The sequence below is a fragment of the Ambystoma mexicanum genome, chromosome 1p (genome assembly GCF_040938575.1).
Source record: "Ambystoma mexicanum isolate Mex_15411 chromosome 1p, UKY_AmexF1_1, whole genome shotgun sequence".
Lineage (NCBI taxonomy): Eukaryota > Metazoa > Chordata > Amphibia > Caudata > Ambystomatidae > Ambystoma > Ambystoma mexicanum.
Window position 1 is genome coordinate 1,022,774,063 of NC_090921.1, and position 22,544 is coordinate 1,022,796,606.

General features: G+C 44.8%; 1 non-coding gene across 1 annotated transcript; it reads right to left on the reverse strand.

The window, feature by feature from the left end:
• Positions 1–17,436: 17,436 nt before the first annotated feature.
• LOC138461558 (U6 spliceosomal RNA) lies at positions 17,437–17,543 on the reverse strand. Its single transcript, XR_011264177.1, has one exon. It is a non-coding gene; the product is annotated as a U6 spliceosomal RNA (small nuclear RNA).
• Positions 17,544–22,544: the final 5,001 nt, after the last annotated feature.

A 22,544-nucleotide genomic window follows, 5' to 3' on the forward strand; every position in this document is an offset into this window, starting at 1 on the left:
CCCCCTTGGCTGTCTCCTGGGTGAAACCAGGAACAGATTCCTTTCCTCCTTAGGGACATTAAGCTAGAGCTAAGGATTAAAGCTATAGGTGTAAACTATTTTAATGAAAATGATTCTGCTCGTGATTGTGACCTAACCAGTCTAGGGTACAAGTGGACCAAGGGGGTAGTTCATGGTCAACAGTACCTGGATTCAGTTCTTGGTGGGCTGACAAATTCAGACGCAGTGACGGACTTAGATGTGAGCGGATGAAGCTCAGTTCGGGCAAGTTGGATCGTGTAGGCCCAAGCAGCAAGCAGTGATCGAGTAGGGGGCAAATGCGGTTGCTCAGTGCAGTAGAATGGCAGTTCTCAAGGATGCAGGCGGGCTGGTCTCAGGAACGCTTCGCAGCTGGCCAGGCCAAATTGGGCTTTAACCATTGGGAGGGGTTGGTGAGTGATGCTCCAGTGGATCAAGCCAGCAGCGACGGTCGTCGAAGTGGTGATCTTGGATGCGATGATGTGCGATCGATGAGGCGTGGTTTAAGAGCTAGCTTTGTCAAGCCTTGGTTGAAACCCCTGGTTAGATTTGGTGTGTGACTCTCCAGTGATTCGGTTTGGGTCCCGGCATCGAGCAATCGTTTTGGACTTAGCAGGTGAGGAGCTTTAGCTATGACATGATGCAGTGTCGAGTTGGTTCAAAGTGCAAGTAAGTTCCACATGGTGGAGGAGCACAGCAACGACTGCTGGTGACTTCCCTCTTGTTTCAGGTGCAGTGAACGCGGAGCGACCTGTTTAATGCAGTAGAACAGGGAGCATTGGCAGGTCTGGCCCTTCGATTGCTGTGAGGCACATTCGGGGGGGGGGGGACTCAAGGACATAAATGGTTCCATTCACGGTCTGCTCTCCCAGCTCAGGATATTCTGGCCCAGAGTGGTAGGTCCTGGTCCACAGCAGAAGTCACTCCTGATGTGCCCTGAGTGTGGGTAGGAAACAGATCTTCCTTCTGTTTTGGATGATTCCTTCTTCACCTCAGGATGAGGGCTTTGGAAAGTACAACGAATCTGCAACCTTAAAGGATCCGAGAGGATCTCCAGAAGGCATGGATACCCTTTATTTTAAAGACAACAGTCCCCGGAGGATTGGATTAAAGCTAGTATGCTTTAGGGGTCCAATCCCTGCTCTTGGATGGAATGGATATTGCCCTTCTGATGTTACAGCCAAAGTGCTTTGCTCCAGAGGAAGTGGAGGGGACAGGAAAGAGTGGGAGAGATCATGAGACCCAAAATGGTGTAAGTCTCCTTCCATTGACCAGACCCCTCCTGCCTATCATAATCCTGCTTCCTTCCCTTTTCACTGGGAACAAAGGCCTTTAGAGATGCAGCACCTTGGTGTGAGGCTACTCCTTCTGAATGGAGGTTCTCCTTCGATGCCCGGACCTAGGACAGCTGCCTGTTGTGCGGCTGTCTCGGGCAGATGGTGTTACCTTCCCTCACAAAGAGATCAAAGAGGAGTCCCGGCCCTCCAGGTTCCTGGTGGCTCGAGCCATTCGTCGGATGGCATCCAGCCGAGCAGAATACAAATCACCTTCCATAGCAGAGCTGACTCACAGGAGCTGACACATGTGCAATATCAATTAGGATGTGACAGTCGTGATCATATGTTGCACCATGCACTATGCCTAAATTCAGGTATAGCTTTATTTTAGAGATTATCGTGCCACCATCATAGGTTACATATGATCATCTTTGTTTTGGTACAGGGGTGCATATGTTAAGTGCAGCCCCTGCATGGCAGAGACTTTTCTGTTGCTGCCGCTGTCAGTTGGGCATCTGCGGCCTCTGACCCTGCTCTGTGCCACAAGTGGAATCGGTGCTGCGGATCAGTAAGCTGATGCAGCAGGACACAGGTACATACTATGCTTTTGGCATGGACTTTATGAAAGGGGAATCTGATCAGCAGATTAGCCTTTCAGGGATGGAATTACCTGCATCATTTTTTCATTTAACAAAAATCAAAAAAAGGCCAGGGCTTTGCACCCTTGCCAGATGGCAATTCCTCACAAGTGGTATAAGGGGAGCCCATCTGGGGGGCAGAATGAATTAGTTGGGTCTCTAAGGTTAGGATGGGATGCTGCTCATTTTTCTTGCAAGAATGCGATGGTAATAAACATTTGCCTATTTACTCTCCGAGACCTATTATGGCTGATTTGCCATTATGTTCATATGAAAGTCCCTCATGTCTTTGGCTTCCCCCTCCAAATCACAGTCCATCCTTGCACCAGCATCCCTCATCACCATTCCTCATTAACACTGAATCTCTCCACCTTGTCATTCTGTCATTACCAGTACATCCCCATCCTCTTCACAGTCCCTCCATATCACTGCATTCCCCATCATCGTCACAGTCCCTTTTTACTACTGCATCCCCTCACCACAGTCCCTCAATAACCCCACATTTTCTTCCCTTGCCACAGTCCTTCATTAATCTGATCCCAGCATCCGCCCTCCTTGTCACAGTCACTTGTTACCCCTGAACCCCCCCCACACCCACCTTGCCACAGTTCCTTGATAAACCCATATCCCTCTCCCTCGGCCTTCATGACTCTTGACCCAGCATCCCCCACCTCACCACAGTCCCTCATGTCCTTTACCCAAACATCCTTCCTCTTCGTCACAGTCCCTCATTCCCCTTACCCTGGCATCTCTCCACTTACAGTATCTCATTCCCATGCTTGGTGCAGTCCCTCATTACCTCTGCATCCCCATCCTTGTCACAGTCCCTAATTACCCCTGCATCCCCCATCCTTATCACAGTTTCCTTTGAGTTAAGTGATATATGTAAAAAAAAGTGGACACTTTAATTAGTCATGTAGAGTGAGAGTGCAGGAACATTTTGAAACACCTTCTGTTGTACAAACCTTTGAAATTCAATGAAATAACTTTGATAAAGGGTGTGACAAATTGACTTCTGTCATGTAGAAGTACAAGGATGAGCGGAGGCTATAGCGCCTGATCAGCCGTCAAAGCAAGATTAAACCCAATCATACAGGTAAAACAGGCACAGCTAAAAGATATACCTTCTTCAACTTTTGTGGTAACGTGTATGACACAGTAGTAACCCAAACAGTCAAGTATAATAGTCTAAAATAAAGGAATGCCCAATCATGGTTCCATAAATAAATAAATAAATATATATATATATATATATATATATATATATATATATGTATATATAATTGTTTTGGCTGAGTAAACTCAACCTTTAAATACCATCCATTTACTTATAGTTTCTTAAAATAATAAAATACATACAAGAATAATTAAAAAAAATGAATAATAAACATTGAATCACCAAAGCACATAAAAGTCACAATAATATATCCCATGTTTAGGATGAGAGGCCATCACCTTCCCTAAAATTACATTTTCAAATTAATCTATACATTCTTTTCACCCTCCTCCTTGCGCTTGACTCCTGTAGTTGACTCAGTTATTGAAAAGCACATGAGAAGAGAAACAAAATACATCCCCTATACTCATGAATTAACCTCTTTCTACGTGAACAGCCAATTGACATCACAATATGGCAACGTGTTTGTACTTTGTAGGAAGTTCACAACAGCATATCTGATTACTTTAGATTCAGTGTGGAGCATAGCTTCCCACACATCTTCAGTGAGTAAATTGTTGTATTCTTTAAAATAACAATAACAATAATAAATTCGCCATGTTGACAGTTCCGGGCATTCCACTACGGGATGTTTTAGGGTTTCAGAAGTTTTATGACAAAAGCGACACAATGAATCTCCTCTGTCAATTAACTGCCATCTTGACTTGATTTTGTTAGTTTGCCATAGGTTTAATCTAAAACACATGAATTTCACTCGGTGCTCTGGGCTTGGAGAATTCACTAGATACGATGCCATGACACCACACTTCTTTAATGGGAAGGGATTTTCCTGAAAATCTTTATATGTCATACATTGGTTTCTTGTTTTTATCCAATCCTGTTGCCGCAATTTTATTTTTGCTTTATTCGGATCATGTGTTAGCAATCCAAGGGGAATATCAGCGTCCTGTAATATGTTACGCACCTTAGATCGCCACAATTTTATGAATAAGTCATTCGATGTATTGACATAGTCAGACAGTATCAACAGTAGTCCATTCGCACTGGGCACTAAAATACATTTGCAAAATATTGAACACAGCTTCCACTCGTAGGTAGCATTTAATGACAATAGGCCTAGTTGATACCTAATCACTGCAACCGGCTGTGAACATGGTAATTTTAACATGACTCTCCAGAATTTCCCTTCTAACCTTTCCCAATACGTATATGGCTTCCATTTTTTTGTCTCCGCTCCATACAACAAAATTGGTGTCGTTTTTTGTTTGTAATAAGTGATGAGCGGAGCTATGGAAAATGTACAATACCTTCCACCAAAAATCCTTGCTTGTGAGATATATATATATGTTAATTAAAGACATCATACACAATAAAGATTGAATGGAAAACACTACAAAAACCCACTCCTGTAGAAAGAACACAGAATAGGCAAGATCCCAAGATGCAGCACTCTGGGAACTTAGACAGGGGTAGAAAAGGCAATACAAACCACAAAGTTCAAAAGGTATATGTTTTTGAATTGCAAAAAGGGATTAATGTCACCTAGTCAGTCTACGGGGCCCAAAATGGACCAGGCAGCAGATATCAGGCAAAGATAACTTTGCAGTGTCTTGATGGTCCGACAACAGTGAACCAGGCTTCCCGTTGCAGTTCACTGGTATGATTCCGTTTGAAAATGTGGCAGGTGCGGGAGTCCAGCGGCAAGCTTATGTTGAGGCGGATCGAACTGAATAAGGCTGCGGTTCGAAGTGATGCAGATCATTGATGTCACCAGGTCCGGTTCGACGGTTGAATTTCAACAGCAGATGGGCTGATGATGGGTTGTGCAGGTGAGTCAGTCAGATGCAGGGCTCGATGGATGCAATTCAGCAAGTACACCATGGTCGGTTTGATCGTCCAATGGGTTGGCGATGAGAAGGTTTGTGGTTTGAACGATGCAGGTGCAGCAATGCTTCTTTGTTTGAGCTGAGGCAATTACGTGCTTTTAGCCGCCATGGCATGGCGACAAACTGGTTTGAATAGGCGCAACTGCGGTTTGAAAGTCGGTGAGTGCCAAAGGCAGTTCTGGGGAGTCCTGTTGGTTTGAAACGGTGTTGAACGACCTCGAATCATGGCTCGCAGAGGTTTTACAGTGAAAGAGCAGGAATCTCGACTGTCTTTGCTGTCAGGAACTGTGAATCCCACTCCAGTGTCTCAGGGGCAAGAGTAGTGCTTTTCTCGGGCTCCCAAACATGGAGGGGGCTGGCACACACCTTCAGGGGTCCTTCAGCATGGTGAGGTCCTGGTCAACAGAGTGCCTGGCAGAGGGGCAGGTATCCCCAATGTGCCCTGGGATGATTAACAGACAGAGCTTGCCTCTGGCTAGGACTACCTGTATTCACCTCACAAATGGAGGACTTTGGAAAGGACTGCTCTTGCAACAGGGTCCAACGAAATCTTCTTGAAGGTTTGAAGTCCAGAGATGATTCAAAGGGGGAGCGGTAGTCCTCTTCTTTTAAAGGCAAAAGTCTATAGTTGATTGGGCAAAAACAAGCCCGCATTAAGGGTCCAATACCCGTTCTTGGAATAACTGAAATATGCCTTCTGACATCCCATCCAAAGTGCTTTGTGTTAAAGGAAGTGGAGGGAACAAGAAGGAAGAGAGATAAAGAGACAAAACAAGATGGTGGAACCGTCCTTCACTGGTCTGAGCTCCCTCTGTCTACACTAGACGCGTCCCCTTCCATTGAAATATCATCAACGGCCCTTATGGTATGCAGAACCCTGTGTGTGAGGCTCGTCCTTTTTGTGTATTGTGTGACCATTGATTCCTATTCCAAGGACAGCTTCCTGTAACCGGCCCTCACTAAGGATTAACATGAAGCAACAACAAGGGCAACAGTCATGTTGGGAGTAGCAGTAGACAGCCTGGCTGAGGGGACTACACATAACCCTTTTTATAGGTAGGCTGGGCTCACAGTGCTGACACATGTGTGATGTTAAATTGATGTGGCTTGGATAATTATCGGAGATGTCAGCCACCATACCTCAAACTCAGGTATGGCTTATATTTTTAGTTTAACATGTCATTAGGATAGCATTCTCATAGTTATGTAGTTTTTGGAACAGTGGTATATGTCTTAAATGCAGGCCCTGCGCTGCAACGACTTTGGTAGTCACTGCAGCTCTAAAGAGGGCACCTGTGGAATAAACTTTGTTAAAGAGATGCTTAAGAAATGTTTGTGGAAGGAGGGCTTTTTAATAAATGACAATCATTCCACTAACATGGTGTCTCATGTTACTGGAATGATCGTCATTTTATAAAAAACCTTTGAAATTATGTCAATAAACTTGAGTTGATTGGATGTTATGGTTAAGCTTACGCTTTAAAAAACAGGCTACTTCAATGAAAATACTTTGATGAAAGGGCGATAGGTTTGTAGTGCAAAATCTAAAACCCATACAAGTTTGAGAGTTACAGTAAGCTATGCAATCATAACTCTCACCCCCATAGAAATTGGACAGTTATGGTAAGCTATCTAACCATAACTCTCACCCCCCATAGAAATGTAACAGTTATGGTGAGCTGTCCAGGCATAACTCTCGCTTCCCATCATGCAATGCTCATACCGTAGGTGGATCTCCAAAGGTCTTCACCGGTGCCTCAACTTGTGGTCAAACAATGGACAAATAATCATCACTTATCTGTATTTGGCCATGAGGCCATCAAAGTGCACATATACATCATAAACATCAGTCCATACATAATACAAGAAGGAGACTGAAGCCAAAGGTGTTAACCGTGACAGGGTGCAGAGGTTTACACGATATCTGTCACCAGACTGTACAGATCACGGCTACAGCCCTGTACAGAGGGCGCATGTTTATGGCCTTGGGGAGTATTACTACGTCCATTAGTGGGCCCCAGACGCCTAGTTCCAATGGGGACTAAGTTAGATCCAAAGAGCATTGAGGGATGAATCCCAGGTGCCAGGGAGGGGGTACATCCTAGGGATGAACGAACCTGTGGAAGGGGGAAGCGCTGATTGTAATCAGGCTATTGGGCCTTGGGCGACATCTCAGGCCAATTTCAAGCAGATCAATGGCCATTCTTGAGTCCCTTCATTCAATACGGATGAGATCATAAGGGCATCCCTCTCCGTAGGACTGTTTTTTAGAGCTTGCAATGTCCTCTCTGATCCAGGAGCGGCATGCGTATACCGATCTCAAAACCAATGGGTGCATTTGTTTTTCAAAGAATCTCTGTGTTCGGGCTTGTTACTAGAACATTTGGGAAGCCTGTGCATAAATACTATGCTTGTTTGCACACTCCAGGACACGCCCATGTGGTTTTTGCCACTTAGGAGTTTGGGGGTTTGATACAATGTCAGAAGGCAAGTCTAAGGTTGCTCTATGCCCGCCTTCATTGGCTCCTCCCCATGGGATGCCGCCCCACAGATTAGGGTGGCCCCTTTCATCAGTCTCCCCCTTGGTTCCCCCCCCAGGTTATTGGATCGATATCACCCTGAGGGGAGTTGGTTATGGGGCTTGTGCCGGCATCTGCTAGGCTCAGGGACCCCTTTATTGTTACCATCTCAGTAAACACCATGAGATAATTCCCGTTGAACAGGGACACAGCCGAAAGAGAGATAGGGGCACTTGGGGCTTCTTCCCAGCTAGTACAAGACCCCTTTTGTTGATGACATTACTTGGATGTTGATCTCCCTGAGGACCTCTCCCGGTACCTATGCCATTTTCCTGGATCAATATCAACAGCTTCTTTAAAATCGCCAGTTCAGACACGACCAGTAAGCAGTTGCCCTGAGCTGTTCGAAACAAAAGGGGAGATGGAAAATGCTTCTGGGGGAAATACGCTGGGGGAATTGGCCCCCGCAAGTGTGCTTTCCCAGTCAATGTACCACATGCATCAGCTGCTTGGTGGGCGAGGTCTTCTGTGGTTTTGAAGGAACTAATCCACAGAGGCAGAAGCCTCTTTGCCTGTGGGACTTTTCCAAGGGAGCTGGATATGATGTTCAAGTTGGTAGGTACCGTGATTAACTGTGGAAAAGTGACAGCAGGAGCAGCAGAGACAGGGTTGTCGGTGTTGGGAGGGCTCTTCGCGTGAGGCCGGTTCTCTGGAGTCTCAGAATGGCTCTTCTAAGGACAACATGCAACGGTGCAAGGGAGGGAGGAAGGAACAGCGGATGCATTAGTGGGCAGTGGTGCTATTGGAGAAGGTAGGTCATGAGTCCCTGAGGAAGCCTTATCCACAGCCGACCCACCTCTGTCAGTACATGTCGTTGCAATATAGGCATTTCCTCTTCTTTGCTCATGCCAACCAGGATTTCCTTCTACAGTAAAGTATATTTTGTGAACGATGTCATCAGCAGCAACGTCAGCATGTTTCCCCACGGTGATTGGTGCACTCACCAGAAAGTGAATGATCTCCTTGATCAGCTTGTAGGCGTCCCCCGTTATCATTGCTGAACTATTGTCCCTGGGCTTGGCTTCAGCTACATCTGAGGTAAGCAGGGTCAGTAGCTTCCATTTCATGGATAGGATCTTTGCGTTTTACAATCCAATGTTCAGGCATGTTTTGCAGGGATGAGGGGGAGGATGAGGGTGGAGAAACTACGACGTCTGTGGTCACTGCCATCATTGCCATGTATATGCGAGCGGGAAGAGGAGCGTGGGGAATAAAGCCAAGTCAACCTGCAGGACTGTAACTTTAGGTACGAAAGCAGTTACATCCCGTCCCCCCACCCCTTTCATGTTCCTTGCTCCTCACCTTTCCTTGGTGCTCTGGGACCTGTGATCCAATATGTTCACCTAGGTAGGGCAGTGGCAAGCTGCCCCTTTACTTGCTGAACAGCCCTGAGGGAGCTAAACACCCTGCGTCCTTGGGTCCCCACGGCCTTCGGCCCTGGGAGCAGGGACGTTATTCCACCAAAATGCCAGGGGTACCGGAAGTCACATCACATGACCTTTGACCTCTGTTGTCATCACAGGAAGTGAAGTCATTTGACCCCCCCCCACCTCGAAGTGACATCACGGGAAGCGATGAAACACAACCTTTCACCCCTTGACATAACAGAAAGGGACATCACATATTGTTCCTAAGTACACTACAAAAAATATGGTTGCATATCACTGTAATGTTATATACATTTCATACAAGAATGGATCACCATATCTATCGTTAATATCAATGTGTATAGGACCATATTACCAAATTACTGTGAATGCAAGCAGATGTCCAAGGCCAAATGATAATGATATGTTATTTTATAGCACTTACGCTAAAGCGCCTTATATAGATAAAATATACATACAATATCACCCAACCTATGTTGGTACTCATTTGTCAACCTCAGAAGGGTGAAAGGCTGAGTTGAGGTGTTTAAGAACAGGCTAAATCAGTGACTCAGCCCCTGAAGTGTGCCTGGAAATAAACCTTTATGAGTCTAGCAATTATTGGATAGAATTCCAGAAAGACAAATTATGTGTTATTCCTATTCTTTCTTATTTGGCGTCACTTCTCAGAGTGATGCACTTGTGGAACCCCATTTTTTTTTCAAGAGGCCTGAACAAGAGAGCCAGCCACTCCAAAAATAAAGAGCCACATGACACTGGCCACAGCCCAGGAGCTTACATTTAAAAAAAATTAAAGTAAAAAAAAAGTTTTAAAAAAAATCTTTTTTTTCTAGGGGTAGCAAGGGAGATCACAGGGGTAGCAAGGTAGATATCACAGGGGTAGCAAGGGAAACCTCAGACGTCCCTGCCTGGGAGCAGTTCAAGTAGGAAGTGGGGGCGTGGCCTAGCGCTCTGGCGCTCGGAATGATGGCATCCTCCAGGAAATTCAGAAACAGCCCCCTGAGGGATCTAAACAAATAATGTCTAAAGGTGGCACACTAATGTGTTTGAAATACTAAAATAATATATGTAAAATTCCTTCAGAGTTTAGTAACATCTAAGGGATTCCTTGCTGCTGATCCCTTCTGTGTACAAAAGAAAAAATGAAAACTTGCAGCCTGAACTGCAAGTAGGGCATTTCACCCGGAAGGGGAACTCTGCAAGCATAGTTGTTGATTCTTAAATAGATGAACAAACATTCATCAGTAGGTCAAAATGTACAAGTTATATATTTACTGAATACTTTGAATCTTTCTCAAATATACGTCACAACAATTTAACAAAAATATATCTGTTCCAATAATCAGAAATATTTCAACAAAAGAACAGTTGAATACATTCGTAGGTACAAACGTACATGATTATCAGCCAATGAAGAATTTTCCAAACTATATCCACAAACTGTGCCCGTTTGCATAGCCTACATATAATTACAAAGAAATGTATATTATAATTCATACAATGTCAAATTGGCAATTTAGCAAATCAATATTGGTGTCCTGTGGTCACTCTATGCATTTCGGAATGAACTCTTCATCGGGAATGCAGGCACCATTTTTCTGAGAGAAATTGGAAAATGATAATGAAAATGAGATGTTACTAACTAACTTGTGGTTAATCAGCATTAAGACAATACTTAAAATGAAACAGAGGTGGTAAGAACATTTTTCCTTTTCAAAACACAAAGAAATTCCAAAAAATTCAACTTAAGAAAACAGGTTCTAATCCTACCTACAAAAAGTTCAAACCTAGAAATATTGGCAATACCAGCGTTAAGGTTTAAAAAAGCTTCTCATAGTAAAACAAGTATAACGGCATACCAACAAAAACATTGAAATCAACTTTAAAACCACCAATTATGTAACCTAACCTCGCCCTATAAAAAAGTGCAATAAAATACTATGAAAAATTGATATGATATGGCATTTATAACGAACCTGTATACAAGTGTTTCTAGGTGCGATAAGACAAAGAGGGGGAAACAGAGGAAGGACAAAACAACGATCTTACTAGGCCTTGTGTCATTCAGATCACGGAAGTGCAGGGAAGTGAAGGGGGGAGAAGTGCCAAGGGGTGGGGGAGGAGGGAGAAGTGTAGAGAGAAGGGACTGTAGGGTTACAGATACAGACCACAAGTGCTAGGGGACAATCTGTTAAATGTATTGGTTAAATGTTCTACCATTCACATTAAAATCACCCTCGATTACAAATGATCTAAATTATTCTAACATTTAAATATAAAACACAAAGGAGTTGAACTACTATATTGTCCTTTAGTTAATCATCGTGAACATTACACACCTCATTAAAATATAACAAAACTCAAATTATCACACCACCTGAAATATACATATAAAATCAATACTTTCACTAAAATAAAACTTTCATTGATAAATGTTACTTCATATTAGCTGTCGATTAAACAATCATACAAAAATGTCGGACGCCCACAAAATCAAACGATAAAATAAAAGCCCCCCAAAAATACACCTCAAAGCATCAACAATTAAAATATATGAATTAAATGGAGAGTGAGTCATTGGAGGCTTTATATTCTTTTCTGGTATCCTGCTATACTTGCCCATGGGCTGGCATAAGGCAAAGGGCACTTGTGGGCCTGACTCTCCTGAGGACCTCCATGTCTCCACTCACCTCAAAACCATGATTAGAAAGATGCTTTCTTTCTAAAGTGGCATTAAGACCATTCAAAGGCCTTGGTGTGCCTGGGCATTTGAAGGGGCAGCTCTTTATAAGTTGCAAATGGCCGCAATCCCCCTAGTAGAGCAGTAATGTTTAGGTGATAGGAATAGCCGATAGCGGCTCTTGCATCTGACCACCGAAATCGGCCTCTTCTCTCAACACATGTTGATGGAGTTACCCAAGGGCTCTTACCTGCCTGTAAACTGGCTAATTCGCACTTTCTCAAGGAACTTCACATTTTCTTCACATTATACATAATGCATATCTGCAGACTCTGTCTCTACGGCTTGAACGTAAGTTGCAGAACCGAGAGGCAACCGAGGAGTCTTGCATTTCTTGGCATTCATTGAATACTGCCTTTCTGAATGGGGGTATAATGTAAAGCTACCCTTCGACTCAATTTGCTTAATGTATTTCTGTGAGGATTTGTATGTGTGCTCAACTGGTTCTTTATATATTTTTACCAACCAGAAGTGGGGAAATGTATGGTCAGTCAAGGACCTAAATTGCAGACTGGGCTTAAATCCCAGCTTCTCCACTTACCAAAATTGTGCGACTTTAAGCAGATCATTTTCTCTTATTGTACCTCCTCTCAAATATCTATGAGTCCATAGAGGCGATTCCGTTTATAATAATTATAATAATAATAATTGTATTTGTTTTTAGTTCAAATAATGAACTTTTTACAAAATACTTCAACAATAAAATAATACAGCAATCAACATACATTAACATATTTTCACAATTCATTACATTTCATTTCATTTGGTTTCATCTTATTTACAGAATTCATATATACCTATCACCATTTAAAACACTAAAAAACCCAGTCTAAAATCACACAAAAAATCATCTTCACACCGATAATACTCACTAAACCATTTCATATGCATCCCCTCTGCAGCAGCACTTTAATTCACCTCATTACACGCCCACCCATATATGAGACATGGCTATAGGTACTTCCTTATTTTCGTCTCGGATAGGCTAATCGTAATCTCGACAGCAACCTTGCCTTATTCCTCTCTGGCCCACTAAATATACCCTAGTGTCACTGAATGTCTCGTTGGGCAATGTCTTTATGCACTTGCCACTTAATGTTTACCCCAGCTGTAGTCGGACCTCAACCCATACTCTGTAAAGAGATCGATTAGGACACTCTCTGTATCAGTATTCATGCAATGTGCCCAAAAGGCATCTGAGTTTATAGCGTCATACTGGCTCACGAAATCGCCCAGCATATTCATATACCAGAAGCACATTTTGGGGCTTTGTGTCAGCATGTGCCTTGAGGTCTCAAATACTGTACAATGTTTACAAATACGGCAAGACCGTTCTTCCACGGGAATCTGTGTGTATTCTTCCTGTACCCTAAGCAACTGTAACTGGTTTATTCGCAGCCAATAGGCTAGGGCATTTTAGAAGGTACTGCTCAGGGCTTACATATTTGTGACTGACACATGAAATGCAGTTGTAGTTTTTCAACTTTTCTACTAATGCGGAATTACTTACCCAATCCCACTTTTCGACCTTGTGTTTACAATTGTGCTTCAATGTCTCATAATTAGTTCCTACGGAGAAATCAGGGTTCCAGGGAATCTGCCTAAAAGATTCTTCATGTATACATTGGAAACTCTTCCCCTTCGTTTCATGTGACCCCTCCCACCAGGTTTATCCCAGCATATTCAATAGTGGACAACAGGGCCGACTCTTAGCTTTCATATAAAGCAACCCCCTACGCATCATAACCTGGGCCCTTAATGATGCCAACCCCAGTTCTAACCTAAGGAGGGTCATTGTAGTCCCCGGCAGCAAGCCAAGGATCTTCCTCCAGAAAGGACCTTCGAGGGCGTTTAACCATGCCAAATTACTCATAGCTAGGGCTTCCAGTCCATAAAGAATTGCCAGTACAAAACTCTGCTTGTATAATTTTTATAATTCCAGCCAGAGTATTACCAGCTGATTGTCCAGCAAACCTTTTCATTGCGTATGTTAACTGGATGGCCTTTCTTTTCTTCATGTCAATCATTATATCATAATTATCATGAGATGAAAACTCAAAACCCTCGGTATGGATAACTATTAACTTGTTCCAACATGCATATCATAAGCTCGGTGTTGAGCCTATGCGCCCTTCCACCAGTAATGAAAATTAATTTAGTTTTCTGCATGTTCATTTCAAGATCATTTTAGCCACATAATCAATCAGAGCCGTAAATGTGGCTTCAACACCACTGATTGTACGGTCCACAATGACCAGGTCATTGGCGTAAAGCGCGCATACCACCATATTTGTGGCTATTTTCGCCGAACACTCCATCTCTGATGTTAGTACCTGCTGGAGGTCTGACAAAAACAGATTAACCTAGAGAGGGGCATACACACAACCTTGTTTTACCCCTCTGTACGTCATTACCTCCTCTGTTAATGCATCTATGTATCGAATCTAACATGGACGCTTGTACTACTGTGGAACAGGATAACAATATCTAAAAGCCAGCCTGGACAACCCAACCTAAACATCTTGTTGCATAATTCACGGAATCAAAGGCGGCTGAGAAGTTTACAAATATCAAGTATAAAGTTGGACACTCAATACTGAGTCCAACAGCCTAATATTATGGGTTGTGCTCGACTCAGGTCTAAACCGGGTTTGCGAGGGGGGCAGGGCGTTTATATTATCTACCCACTTCTGCAGTTCAACCAGGGAAGCAACAACCTTTCCAACCACATCAAGCAGGGAAAGCAATCAGTAGTTTTCAGGTGTGTCCCTGTCACATTTCTTATATACTGCAAGTAGGATATCCTGCTTCCATGATTCAGGTAAAACCCCCACCCGGCATATCTTATTAAATAATATCATTAGCAATTCCAGCCACACTACTGGATTTCCCTTCTGTAGAGCATTTGCTGCACGAGAGGTTTATAGACGAACAATTGCTTTGTGAACCTCTGCAATCGAAAATTGCATTGGCCAATACTTGTGGGGGGTATTATGATCGAATAGCCCTCCGGCTTTCATTCGATGCTTGGGTGAAATAAAGTTTACCCATTTTACTGCCGGGATCTAGTGTACTAGGTTCAGCTCTTTATCCCCTTTCACTCTAGAAAGTTAGAACCAGAAATCCTTGGCATTTTTTTGACCCATGGTCTGGATCATGTTCTGCCAATAGTCATTCTTTATTTTGCACCACCGTCATAGGAGCCATTGTTTATAATGAATTTGATGTTTCTTTATTTGCACCATCATATCTTGAATGGACTCAGCAGCCCTTTTTTCTTTTCTAATATTACAGCGCATATTCCTTTTTGCAACCTGGACTTTCCTGTACTTGTGAGATTGAACCACTGGCTCTCTATGCAGTAAGGAACCTGCAGAAAGGGCTAACAAACTCTCCAACACATTTGCATTTGCGGAATTATGCAGCTCATATTTGTAAAGACAGTTTGGGGCATTCACAACTCTACCAATATTTCTTTGTGTCCATCTTATCCGGCCCCCGCCCCGCCAGTATGTTCTTGCCTTGTGGTACCCATATTGAGTACCATTACCACCGGGAAGTGATCACTATTTTTTAATCCACAAACCTGGAGTGGCTCTACCAGGTAGGTTTTCCCGGTCTGTCACCCTCAGTTCTTCCATTTAACATAAATAAGCCCCATTCTTTCAACAGGGACCCCAACTAGACCCCTTTGAAATACCTCTCTGTTTTAGCTCCCAGATTGGATGAACCACCTTGTAGCTACCACATTTATCTGGATCCCTACAGCGTGCATTAAAATCACCAGCAATAATTACACATTCATTCTCCATAATAGCCAACCGTTCAGTGCACAATTTATCTATGGAATCATGCTCAACCTCCTGGTTTTCCACTGCTGGTAGAATGTATAGATTTATCAGCAGGATCGGCCGGCATACGTTACCTATTCCAACCCTTGCCTCGATGGCTAGCATTGTATCCGATTCATATATCATTTACACGCTCTCCAACTCTAGACTTTGTCTAATTGCTGTGATCAATCCCCCAGAAGGGTGTCCCCTAGATCCCTTTACCACAAGTCGCTGGAAAAGCACATACCCCTCCAGCTGAATAGGACTGATTAACCAAGTCTCGTGCAGAAACAAGATATCGTGTTCTCAAAGAAATGGCAACGGCCCCTCTTTTCCCAGAAAATGCTGATGTCCTCTGGTATTCCAGGTTACAAACTTTCCTGTTCATGTGATTTCCGGGAGGTTTCTTTGCAGGAGCCTTTTGGACCATTCCCAACCCTGGGCCTCATCTATGTTTGGTTGCAATCCTTGAACGTCCCCCTTGTGTTTATGTTGGTAGCCGCCAGTAGAGCCCTTTATCACCTGCGAAAACAACTGCGTTGACACTTTTTCTTGATTGTGTGTATGAGAAGGAGCATCCACCAGATATCCCACCTTTAAGATTGAGTCTTGATGGGCTTGTATGAGTGCCGATACCTCTAGCAAAACACAAAGGACCCTAACATTGTTGCCTCAATCATGGGCCACTGGTTCCACAACACTGGAAACTCTGGGGAGGACAAAACTCTTAGTGCAAGTATTTTATTATAAATCTGTAAAAGATCCGATCTATTTGTTCTTTTTTTGGAAGAAGTCTGGGCTCCTCTCCCCAGCGTAAAGATATTTCCGTCCAAGTACCTCGGAGATGTAATACCTTCACCTTCAGTGCTTGCCACTTTTGGCGTTTAGCCGCATTTACATTTTGGCTGGTCAGTGGGATTGACAGGCACTTGGTTAGTTTCAATGCTTACCGCTACCTCTGCTACAAAGGGTTGAGTAGTTTCTACTCCTTCACTTACCACCCCACCACTGCAAGCCAGATACCGGGACCTGCCTTCGTTCAGCAGCCAGCTAGTCAATGTTCCTGCGGTTTTAGGTAACCTCCTTTGTTTTCTTTGCGCTTTTCTCTTTAGCTTCCTTTTATAGCCCACACCCTGCGATATAGCAATAGAGTTCAATGGTTCTGGTGATTGAAACCTAGGGGCTACTAGGTCCACAATAGCGTTTTGGTTGGAAAAAACGTATGGGTTGACCCTTTTTGCAGGACTTCGTTCTTTTCTGGTCTTAGGCATTGTTGTTTCATGTATTGCGGCATCCATTAGCAAAGAGGCCTCACTGGGTCCTATCCTGGCCTGATCGTTTTGGCTGTGGCCGTCCTCCATTGTGGGGGGACCATTCACTGTATTATAGTGGCCCACACCCTACGGACAGGCTTTTATCAACTCCTCAGATCTGTTTTCCAGTAGCACAAGGGTGTTTCCCTGGCTTTGCACCCTCCCTGTAGTATGATCCCGCAGTTTCAGCAATAATTTTACTGTGAAATGGACCACGTGAACCTCAATTTTAGTTCCCTCAGATGTAACAGATCCGTCGTAGCCCTTCGAGATACTTACATCTTTAAGGTCCGTATGGCATACAGGAAATAAATCAGGGGTTCCTGATACATGTTGTTCCTCGTCTGTGGCACACTGCGGCTCATTTAATTGCTGTTTTGGGCTTGCTGCAAGTGGGGCCCTCTTTCCGCCATGTGCATCCCCAATTCTGCTGGCTTAGGCATTTCCTCAACTCTTATGCCTGGGGCAGCTTGTAGGGTATAGCACATGGCCAGCAATGGCAATGAATTATTGTAAATATTGGTAAAGTCACTGCTGGATGCATTAACATTGATATCTAGAACTTCCATTTCATTTTTTTTCTTTTTCTTGTTATGGAACGCTTTACGAAATTGCATGTCATCCTTGCGCAGGGGCCATGCTAATCTTCTCTGTATCGTTCCAATGTTTGTATATGTGCAGCCGGAGCGAGCACATAGAACTCCCATTTCAGACGTCCTCGCTTCCTGTCGCTTCCCTATTCCGAGCTTGAAATAGTCAGTGATTTTATTAGGGTTTTCAAACAATGTTTTATTTATCCTCACTTCAACCACCTCGCTCAAACTGCTGCTCTTGTCATAGTTTTAGATCTACCCTTCATTTCAGTTTCACTTCAAGATTCTTCAGTTGGGCAGACAGCCAGCCGTGTGCCCAGAGATTGCAGCCCTCTCCTCCTGAACAATCAAAACAAAGCAAGAGACTTAGGGCCTCATTACACGGAAGGCGGTAATGGTTAACGGCCACCGTTAATGGTAACGGTGACCGTTAACCATTACCGCCTTACTACGAGGTCCCTTAGCGGGTTGGTGCTTTTTGCAGGCGTTAAAAACCAACCCGCTAAGGGACCTCGGAGCTAATTACGGCACCGCAAAATTGCGGTGCCGTAATTAGCGCCTTCCCCATTCCCATAGAGCCCTATTGGGCAGAAATGGGAATGGGGAAGGGCAATGGCGGAAGGGGGATTTACCGCCCCACCAACCTTGGAATGGGGCGGTAAATCCCCTTTCCGCCAAGGCGGTGCCGGTATTTTACCGGCATGAGCCATGGCGCTAATAGCGCCATGGCTCACCGCCTTCCGTGTAATGAGGCCCTTAGTGTATCTGTCACTTTGCGGCCCGCTGTCCGGCCCCTCAGCACCACAACAGTCTGCTCTCTCACACTCTGCTCGCTCACACTCTGCTCGCTCATGCTCTGTGTTTTGGATTACTGTACAAAACACTCAGACTCGCTTACCTTAGAAAAGGTTGCTTTAATGTGACAGGCCAAAGCTTACAAATAACTGCTTAGCTGGCTCCCATTGGCCTTACAGACTAACAAAATATTTTAACATCCAATTCATAATTCAACACTTTCATTTTTCCCAACAAATAAATAATTAAATAGTTACTTCCTCTCTAACTAACCCTTGGTCCCTACTGTCTCCTTACCACTTCTCAAGGTGTCCCGCTTTCTCCCCGGGGCCATGCCCCTCAAGGTTCAATACCTGTTTCCCGGGGTAGCCCGTTTGTGCAAACAGCACCAACTCCCTATGACCTGCAGCAAGTCTGACCTGCCACATCAGCAACAGAAATTTTACATCACACCTTCCCCAACTAATGCCCCAACCTGTCACACAAGAACTGCCCAAAAAACCAATAAGGACCTTAACCAGAGACTAAAAAACCCATGACAATATGAAAAGTGGGATAACCAGAACAGCGACTAAATTAAAAGGAACCCCCCCTAGAAATTAAAACCAGTTGCCTGACAGAGAATTAAAATGGGTGGGAGGGCGGGGTCAAACTCACGTCCCAACCTTCGATTGCTCTCGAACCTTCCCTGACCCCTTAAATACCCCAGTGGGCGCTCTATGCGCAGGCCATCTTGCTGGCCTGTGCAGCGCCAAAAATCACCCCGGGGGGAAAAGCTTTGCGTTCCCCCTGGGGCCCCCCTTTTGGCTTACTGCACAAAACACCCAGACTCACTTATAGTGGAAAAGGTCGCTTTAATGTGACAGGCCAAAGCTTACAAATAACTGCTTACCTGGCTGCCATGGCCTTACAGGCTAACAAAATATTTTAACAACCAATTAATAATTCAACACTTTCATTTTTCCCAACAAATAAATAATTAAATAGTTCCACTTCCTCCCTAACTATCCCTTGGTCCATACCGTCTCCTTACCACTTCTCAGGGCGTCCCGCTTTCTCCCGGGGCCATGCCCCTCCAGGTTCAATATCTGTTCCCCCGGGGTAGCCCGTTTGTGCAAACAGCACCACCCCCATCCTTTCCCGCGCTATTCCCCCATTGTGCTTCCCTCCCCCCACATCTGAAGGAGCCATGCCCCTGTAACGCTCACCTGATTCCCGCAGAGGCGCCGGTCTTGACAGGGTGAATGCCGTATCTTCAAAGGTGATGTGTAACACACGGTTGGCTCTTTGGGCTGGACCTCTGGCACTGTATGTCTGACTCGAAGAGTAAGATGTCTGCATATAGAAAATATGCGATTAATGAACTGGGGTTATTGGGTGCCTCTCTCCTCTTCCCTTTCTCTTCTCCTGTAGAACCCCAAAGGTTAACGCCCTCACCTTAGGTAAGTGAACGCCGAGCTCTCCATCTGCCTCGGGGCAGGGTGCCGTAACCAGTTTCTTCACTGGATAAGGGTGCAGGCCTCTTGACCTCAGAGGACTGCTGTCCGTTGTTAACTGCACGAACGGTAAGTTCTGGGCACTTCAAATGTCTTAAAAGTCTTTTGTAATGATATCTCTTGTTTTGCAGGGTTCCGGCGATGGCGGATGGCGGGCTGATGAGAGTTGAGGATCGAACCCGCGTGAGGAATAGAAGCGCCTGGAAGCACGTAAGTAAGCGCCTGGAAGCACGTAAGTAAGCGCTTGTAGCCTGCTTCATGATGCGCACTAACTGTCCCTTTTATCTTGCAGGTACAAGTTCGGAGCTTTAGAGAAGCTGAAGGGTGCTGGAATACCCACTGGATTCGGAGTGGGAAGGAGTAATGGCGCGTGAGTAATAAAGTTGCCCAATGTCTTTAAACACACCTTCTTTTGTCTTTCAGATGCGGGATGCAGCGCCGAAGGCCTCCGGAGCGTGCGAAGAGCTGGTAAGCTTTTGTCTTTCAGATGCCGGAATGCAGTGCGAAGACCTCCGGAGCATGCGAAGAGTAGGTAAGCCTTTGTCTTTCAGATGCCGGAATGCAGCGCGAGGCGTTGGTGACAGCCGATGGACCAGGTAAGAGATGCGCTGCCACTGAAGACCGTAGTGCTAACCTGTTCTTTCTTTGTCTTTACAGGTGCTGCTGAAGACTGGATTCCAGGATGTTAAGCCTTTGTTCCCTTAGGCCCAGGATCAGAAGCAGAAGACACGATGAGCGTTCTGCTGCAGAGAATGCAGAATAACGCAAAGCAAGATTCATCCATCGGGTGTGGTTTAAATAGCCTCCTGTAGTGCTTAGGTGTCTCCTTCCACAGCCTCGCCTAGGTAAGAAAAGAGTTCCTGCTTTCCAGAAGAGTTCCAGTGTTCTGAACCTAGGGAGTGGCTCCTGCCCCACCCAACAGGAAAAGTAGTCCCAAACAGAAGAGGATCAGGGGCTCAACTGGCAGGTAAGTAAGCAGCATGGTCTGCTGCAGGTAAGTCCACCCAAGCATTATGAGCCCGGCGCTTCCAGCGCTGGGACTGGGCATCTTTATGAGCCTGGTGCCACTGGTGCCAGGACAGGGTCCAAAAGGTCCCAATTGGGACTGGCTGGCACTCGGAACCGGGGTTATGGGTCTGCTTCCAAGGGAGTCGGGCAAGTCCTGATCTTTTGGAAGCAGAGATCATGACAGCACCCCCCCTCAAGGCCCCTCCCAAACCGGGCTTCTCCGGGGGTTTGGGCTTGTTAGGAAATGTTCGATGAAATCTTTTGATTAGACGGGGGGCGTGGACATATTCTGCAGGTTCCCAGGATCTTTCTTGGGGACCGTAGCCTTTCCAGTCAATCAGGTAAAATAGTTTAGATTTGGAGATCTTGGAATCCAGGATGCTTTTGACTTCAAACTCGAGTTCTCCATCTACTAGAATAGGTTTTGGAGATTTAGTTAGTCGGGTTTGAGGTTGCACGGGCTTTAATAGAGAGACGTGGAAGACCGGATGTATCTTCATGTGAGGGGGCAAGTCCAACTTGACCGCTACTGGATTTACTATGGTAGTGATGGAATAGGGACCAAGGTATCTTGGGTTGAATGTGCGTGGTCCTTTTAGAGGTAGATATTTGGTGGATAACCAGACTTGATCTCCTACTTGATATTGGGGGGCTTCCTTCCGATGTTGGTCTGCTCCTTTCTTGTATTGTTCTTTAGCCCTTTGAAGGTGAGAAACGGCTTCCTTAAAGGCTTGGGTTATTGTAGAATGCAGGTGGTCTACTGCTGGTGTTCCAAGATCTTGGAGTGGATCCAACTCCGAGGTTCGAGGGTGACTACCGTATAAAAGAAAAAACGGGGTCTTCCCAGTTCCCGAGTGGACAGAGTTATTGTAGGCATATTCGGCTATCCAAAGGATATCTTTCCAAGTTTTTTCAGTTTGTTGTAGCATGCAGCGCAGATACTGTTCCAGAGTTTGATTGGTCCTCTCGGTTTGTCCGTCGGTTTGAGGGTGGTGGCTGGTCGAAAGTCTCACATCAATTTGAGCCGACCGACAGCAACTTCGCCAAAAATGAGAAATAAATTGACTACCTCGATCTGAAATGAGAACTGAAGGAAAACCGTGCAGTCGGACGATGTTTTCGAGAACTTCTCGGGCCAGAGTTGCTGCTGTTGGTAAGCCTTTGAGTGGAATGAAATGCGCCATCTTGGAGAATAGGTCCACGATTACTAGGATCGTATTGTATCCGGAGCATGGAGGTAGATCGGTGATGAAGACCATAGAAAGCGTATGCCAAGGGCGAGGTGGGATGTCAATAGGGCGTAAGAGGCCGGCTGGTTTTTCCTTTTGACTCTTGTTTTGGGCGCATACTCCACAGGACATTATAAAGTCTCTGATATCTTTTTTCCAAGACGGCCACCAGAAGTAGCGCTTGATCTTTTCCGAGGTCTTGGTCATACCGGGATGTCCTTCCATTAAAGAATCGTGATAACAAGAGATTACCTTTTTCTGTAAATCTGTGCTGGGCAGGTATAACCGTTCTTGGAAATATAATAGGTTGTCCTTCACCGTAAAGTCCTTTCCCTGCAGATGCCAATTCTGTATGTCTGCTGGAGTTACCAGTAGCCTGGCTTTATCCTTAACTTCCTCTATGGATTGTGTGGCGATTACACCTAGAATTCTTTGTTCGGGAATGATAGGTACAGGTTTAGGATTGATCAAATGTTCTTCCACTCCCATCCGAGAAAGGGCATCAGCTTTACCGTTTTTTGTACCAGGTCGATAGGTAATTATGAAGTCAAACTCGGCAAAGAATAGTGCCCAA